The sequence below is a fragment of the Macrosteles quadrilineatus genome, unplaced genomic scaffold (genome assembly GCF_028750875.1).
Source record: "Macrosteles quadrilineatus isolate MER2022 unplaced genomic scaffold, UCM_ALF_1.0 Scaffold_1__1_contigs__length_201487025, whole genome shotgun sequence".
Taxonomy (NCBI): domain Eukaryota; kingdom Metazoa; phylum Arthropoda; class Insecta; order Hemiptera; family Cicadellidae; genus Macrosteles; species Macrosteles quadrilineatus.
In genome coordinates, this window is record NW_026542594.1 from 104,299,821 (window position 1) to 104,307,286 (window position 7,466).

The following is a 7,466-nucleotide window of genomic DNA, read 5'->3' on the forward strand; positions in this document are numbered from 1 at the left end:
ATTTCATCAAAATCGGATCATTTTTGCTCGAGCTATACAAAGATCAAACATTGGCATCTGCCATTTTGGAAAGTGGCGTCCAGAAAAGAGAGCCCCACTCATACAGAGTGAACACCGGTCAAAATATCATCTCTACTACTATACAATATCATCTAGCATAGTGTTCACCGGTTACCTTTTTGGGGGTGAGCCAACTTTGGAATTTTGGCCATTCGCCTCCCCACTATATAGATCTATGAGGCATTGCCCTAAGGTAGGCCTATAATTGAAAGTTACTTTCCACAATGGTTAAAAGTGTTTAAGGTACTACATCAACCTCACAATTTAACACTTTATTCCGGTTGACATTTTCATTATAAAGGTGCTCTTGTCCTTTCCGTGAAACACTGAAAAATAAGGACATTAATGCGTTACCAACCAACATACACACAAAAATACAGAACTCAATTAGGGAATTTTCTACGCTTTAAGCATAACAAAGTACATATAAAATTAGTATTTGAAATCTTTGTTAATTTCATCAAATTTGATCATAACAATTTATATTTGCTTTGACCGAAGATGACCCGAAATGCTGTCGAAGTGACGGCTTACTATGTGAAATGAAGTACTATAGACGATTAATATTGGTAATTTATAATAAAAATTACCAAAATAGGCCACGAACTATTGTTAAACAACGTGAAGCGTTTAAAAATTCATGATTGTTTGCTGAATAAATGTTTTACTAAAATGCGTTATCGTTTTCTTAGCATAAACTAATATTTTGGAATCTAGATAGGAAAAGCAAAACTTCAAGAAAGCTTTGAAGACGTCAATTAAATTGAATACGGTGGTACGCCTGTAATAAATAAGGTACAACACCAACGATAACTAATTTGTAAAAATGATTCTTGCTGCTACCAACGGTTCTAAGGAAAAGAACCAGTACCAAAAACCAACGTTTACAGTTAAGAACTATAATACATCCGACCAATTATATGCGTTAATCAAGTCCCAAGGATCTCTTGGTTTTAGATTTTCTCGTAAGTTATCGATCGATGGTTATCGGCAATCAAAGTTATTTCCCATTAATTGCTTTAGTACCTGGGGACCGAGCTTTGCTCGGGGAAAATCATTAGTCCACTCTGAAAGCAGTCTTAGTACTGTATTGGAGACACATAGATCCATTCCCAAACTCCATACGGCTCGCCTTTACTACGTCCTACACCATTTCCTACGTCATGGACCTGTTTCCCTCCATTTCCATAGCACTTTAGGATTGTAGATACCTTAATCTAATCGTTATTAACAGTTCCCACACTCCGGACAGCTTGTCTTTACTACGTCCTACACCATTTCCTACGTCATTGATCTGTTTCCCTCCCTTCCCATAGCATTTCAGAATTGCAGATACCTTAATCTAATTGTCATAAACAGTTCCCACATTACGGACAGCTCGCCTTGACTACTTCCTTCGCCACTTCCTACGTCGCGGACCTGTTTTCCTCCCTTCCCATAGCATTTTAGGATTATATATACCTTAATCTAATCGTCATAAACAATTCCCACACTCCGGACAGCTCGCCTTTGACTACATCCTTCACCACTTCCTACGTCGCGGACCTGTTTTCCTCCCTTCCCATAGCATTTTAGGATTTTAGAAACCTAAATCTAATGGTCATAAACAGTTCCCACACTCCGGACTACTCGCCTTGACTACTTCCTTCGCCACTTCCTACGTCGCGGACCTGTTTTCCTCCCTTTCCATAGCATTTTTGGATTGCAAATACTTTAATCTAATCATCATAAACAGTTCCAACACTCCGGCTACTCGCCTTGACTACTTCCTTAACACCTTCCTTCGTCACGGACCTGTTTCCCTCCCTTCCCATAGCATTTTAGGATTGCCCATACCCTTATCTAATCGTCATGAACAGTTCCCACGCTCCGGACAGCTCGCCTTGACTACTTCCTTCACCACTTCCTACGTCACGGACCTGTTTCCCTCCCTTCCCATAGCATTTTAGGATTGCCCATACCCTTATCTAATCGTCATAAACAGTTCCCACACTCCGGACAGCTCGCCTTGACTACTTCCTTCACCACTTCCTACGTCACGGACCTGTTTCCCTCCCTTCCAATAGCATTTTAGGATTGCAGATACCTTAATCTAATCGTCATAAACAGTTCCCACACTCCGGACTACTCGCCTTGACTATTTCCTTCACCACTTCCTACGTCGTGGACCTGTTTCCCTCCCTTCCCATAGAATTTTAGGATTGCAGATACCCTGATCTTATCGTAATAAACAGTCCCCACACTCCGGACTGCTCGCCTTTACTACTTCCTTCATCACTTCCTACGTCACGGACCTGTTTCCCTCCCTTCCCATAGCATTTTAGGATTGCCCATACCCTTATCCAATCATCATAAATAGTTCCCACACTCCGGACAGCTCGCCTTGACTACTTCCTTAACACCTTCCTTCGTCACGGACCTGTTTCCCTCCCTTCCCATAGCATTTTAGGATTGCCCATACCCTTATCTAATCGTCATGAACAGTTCCCACGCTCCGGACTACTCGCCTTGACTACTTCCTTCACCACTTCCTACGTCACGGACCTGTTTTCCTCCCTTCCCATAGTATTTTAGGATTGCCCATACCCTTATCTAATCGTCATAAACAGATCCCAGACTTCTCACTGCTACCCTTGACTACAATGTATCGAGTAATCTTCAGTATAATCTTTGCTAATTGATGTTTTTCCTTTTGTACTGTATTTGTAATTTGCTAGTATACTGTGGGTAGTTGGCTTATTATGAACACATGCTACAACTTCAAGTCTTTTGTTTACTTTTACTTGTTATTTAATTCAGCCAACAAGGTTACCTAGCAACCCATAAGACTAATGTTAAAAAAATGTGATTTTCAGTTTCATTTTTCTACGTAATTAGATTTTTGTTGGCAGTTCTAAATGCAGTACACTCGTTTTTAGGCCAGAATTAAACTATTTACAACATTTGAAGAAAATCGTCGGAACCGTTTTCGAGATCTTTGTGCAAGCAAGCATACATACATACATACATACATACATACATACAAGCAAACATTGCTCGTATTAGAGTATAGGATTTGTAAACAACTTTTAATGTAAACTTATTGGCATCAGTTTGAAAAAAAACAAACAACCTTATACAAACAACTTTTTGTTATACATTACATATTCTCAAAACAATGATTGGTATATCTATTAACATTAGAAGGAAATGTGACAAAAATCACACAACGTTGGGTTTTTGGACGTTTGTAATTTTATTTCTTAGTAGGCCGTGTATTCTAGAAAGTACCGGTATCAAGCGGGGCTATAGAATCGCCCCGGGTATCAAGGATCGTCATCGAAAAGGTTGTTATGAATAATTGGGTAGGCGTACACACCCAAGAGATGAGCCATATGGGCCTATTGGCTGTATGGTCCAGCGATGGGAGACGGAGGTCGTCCCATAATCCTACCCGGGTATTGTTGAAGCTAATCGCCTGATTTATGGCCTTTCCTGGCAGTTGAGGGGTTGCAAGCACTAGAGTGGGGGTAGAGCGAGATAGAAGATGGAGTTTGTTGCCCCCAGCGACACCGGACGTCTGACGTTCCCAGAAGGATAGGGTTGACATTATAACAATTCGACTTAAAGAATTTGAACTTCCGTTAACAAATAATGCAATGAAGGGAATCAGTGTTTAGTACTAGGAAAGGTAAAGGAAATATAAGTGATTAGCGTACAAGGATTTAATTTGCTATTTCTTAGATATTCCTTACGTAGGGTCACTCGGGTCACTTTGCAGGGAAGTAACTGCGAGAGTGTGATTGCCCTCAATTGCAACCTAACAATTGTTTTGATTTTACGTGGTAGCATCATAAGCGAACATCCTTAACACAAAAACTAAGGCAACGCTGGTGATACAACTATTGGTCATAGTTTATTTCGTTGAGTCGTATATTAAGACTTATTGAAAGATTTGTTTATACAAAATAATAAAATCACAGTTTTGTACGATATTGAACAAGTTTTATTCAAATCTTTACTGCAAACGTCACATTCCAAATACCAATTGTGTGACGAGAAAATACGTAATCTAACCTGTACTCCTAATGATGTTGATGAAAATATATTTCTGGTCATTTATGATCTAGTAGTGACTTTGTTATAACAATTCTGTCGAACTATAGGGTGTTAAGTAACTCTCTACCAACCTTTTAGAATATAATTTCTGGGTTAATAACGAATGTATAAATACAGTATCACATTTAAAGCACCCGTAAATCAATGGTTACACACAGAGCCACCATTTTGTTTTTGTATATCCATGTTACTTAAAATTTTAAATTGTAAATAAATGTTAATGCTAGTTTAATTAGTTTTTGCAAGAATATATTACAATTTATAAATTTAAAATTTAATATGGCAGCCATTTAAATATTTTTAACAGTAGTAACGTTATACCAGTAAATCTTAAAATAAACACAAGAATGCTTTTTACTGTAAATTCTGACACAAACGTAATGACACATCGACGTAGAAAATCCAATTAAAAATGACCGAGATATGGCATTTTTGTAGTCTGTGTCTAAAAAAACTGTAATAGTGCGTGTGGTATAAGTACTTGTCTGCAACTATGTGACCAACAAACCAGAATCATAAGAACTAAATATATACTACGCGACACAAAAACAGTCATACCAGTGTTATTTTTTATCAGGTTTTCTATCTTTATATGTTATTGCGTTTGTCTTGAAGGTAATAAGGTATTTTTTGTGAAATATTAATTGTTTAGTATGAATGTAACAAATTTGCCAATATTTATTAAACTATCAATTAACAACCATCATCAAGTCAAGCCAACTATAAGTCTACTGTATTATTCTCCATACAAATAAAATAGCAATTTTTAATTTACAAATCGTCACTAATAACCCTACAAAAACACTTCAATATATATATTATATTAGTTGTTTTATAAGATTTACAAACGTAACCATTTAAACAAAAGTTCGTATTAAATAATAAAATATTTGGCTTTTTTATATATGCATTTTTATATTTTAAGTATTTATTCTATTTAACAAAATATATTTTGGCACAAATTGCATCTTCCAACTACAAATTATCTCAAGATGTCATTGTTGTTGAAAATGTCAATATTTTTGTCTGTTAAAGTACGATACAGTAAATGTATTTATTTTCATAGCTTTGTTCATAGTTTTTTTTATCAATTTGTGTTTTGTACTTTAAAAGGATGACATTCTTTCTTCAGATTTTTGTTGCATATTTTCTGTTAAGTGTGGGTTTATTTGTGTTTTGTTCCTTATTTTAACTGCTGACGAGTTGATGAAAATGTCTTATAAATATAAATGTATGCTCCAATTATATATATTATACGTGTATTTTCTACTAGATTTGTATATATTGTAAGTATTTACTTTATTTACAAAATAATTTTTGGCAGATATTGTATCCTCCAACTATAAATATATCTATTATTATTTTTGTTGAAAAACTAAATATGGTTCTTCTGTTTAAGTATAATACTGTTAGTTTTTTCATACCTCGACATTTTATACTGTATTCGATTTGAACGTTAAGTTATATAACTTGTCCATTAAAGTTAAAGGCCACAATCTACCATCTTTTTATTAAGAAAAGCGATTTTTCCAAAAACAGCAACTATATCATTTATAAATAGCCCCGCCGCAGCAAACCGAACTAAGCGAATTTAGATTTGCAAGATTGAATTTTCACTACAATAATATCTACTTAAGAATGTGTCATATTTATTCCCTATTTAAATAACATTAGTTTACGAGTACTTAGGTTTGCTGTTACAGGGAAGGTAATATAGTGTTTTATTTAGGTGAAATACTAATAGCTTAGTATGAATAAAATACTTCTTTTTTCAAATTTGACCATAATTTAACCATTATATTAGTAATAATTTGTTCATAAAGAATCAACAGTTTACTTAAAGCACAGAATGTATGTACTGAGAGGTCTAAAACACTATTGATACATTTAGGCTATTTACACAATATACTGTTAACTCACAATACGGTAAATAAATATCACCGCAAAGGTCCTCCGCGACAGTTCTTTTTTTCCTTTTACAGTGGATATTAGGTACTATTTGCCTACATAAATGGAGGCAAGTGGTTATTGATTTAGATTGAACACTCCAATCATCAGGCCGCCTAATAGGCGAATGACGCCACTGAACACATAAAAAATTATAAACACCATTGGATCACAATGTAATGGGGTGAGTTGTTGATCAGTTCGATCCTTATAGCTGAATTTTTACCTCTTTCCTTCTCTTCACCCTACACCACTTTCACTCTCTCCAACTCGCACTAACTTCCCCTACATTGGCGTCTCACCCCCTCCACTGTCCTACGCTTATTCATCTTCAACCCCAACGCAGGGACGGGTAGCGCTGACAGGTCAGCCGAGCGTCACTAATAGGATTATCGTATGGGCAGAAAGCCTACACCCTCCAGCGATTGCTTCACACGGTGAGTAGGGACCACAAGGCATAGAATAAATATTAAATATAAACTTGAAACTAAGGTATATCCACATCTATTCTACACGTATGTACATTTGGTAACAATTAAAAAATATTTACCTATTTTATAAAAAAAAATTCTGCAAATAGCTAATTTTATTTTGATGACCGGCCGGGTCAATCGCCAAAAAAGGTACTTAGAATTAATCTACATACATGAAACTTGGAAAGAATGTATCCACATGTATTCTACACGTATTTAAAATTTGGTAACGATAAAAAATATTTACCTATTTTATTAACAAAAAACTGCCGTAAATAGCTATTTTTATTTTGTTGACCCGGGTCAATCGCGAAAAAAGGTAAAAGCTAAAAAGATAAAAAATAAAATGAGCTAGGCTGTTTATGGCGGGTTTTTTTATAAAATAGGTAAATATTTTTTAATCTTTACGGTACCAAATTTTACATACGTGTAGAATACAGTGGATCTACCTTCGTTCCAAGTTTCATGTAAATATCTACATTCTAAGTGGTTATTTTGCTAAATATATTGAATTTGTTGACCCGGGTCAACAAAATAGGGAGTCCCGGGGACAAATGTGATATTTTTTAGGGAGTGATTTTAATGTAAATCCAATAAGGCAAATGGAAAATCGCTAAGTCTGCAGGTTTGCTGCGGTGTTTTTTTTTTTATTTCTGTATTTACATATATATAATAAGTATTTTTGTGATCAGGGCTACTAATGTAGTACTCAACTAAAAGAAGGGATATACCAAGTTCCAATAGGATGTGTTCAGAATTATGTGAGCCACCGTATTTAATTTTTTCTCCATAAGGTTAACATAGGAAAGTGGGTATGCTTGTTTTCTATAATTAACAATGAAAAAGAAGGACATTTTAGGCCATTTTGCAATACTTCTCAACTAGGAG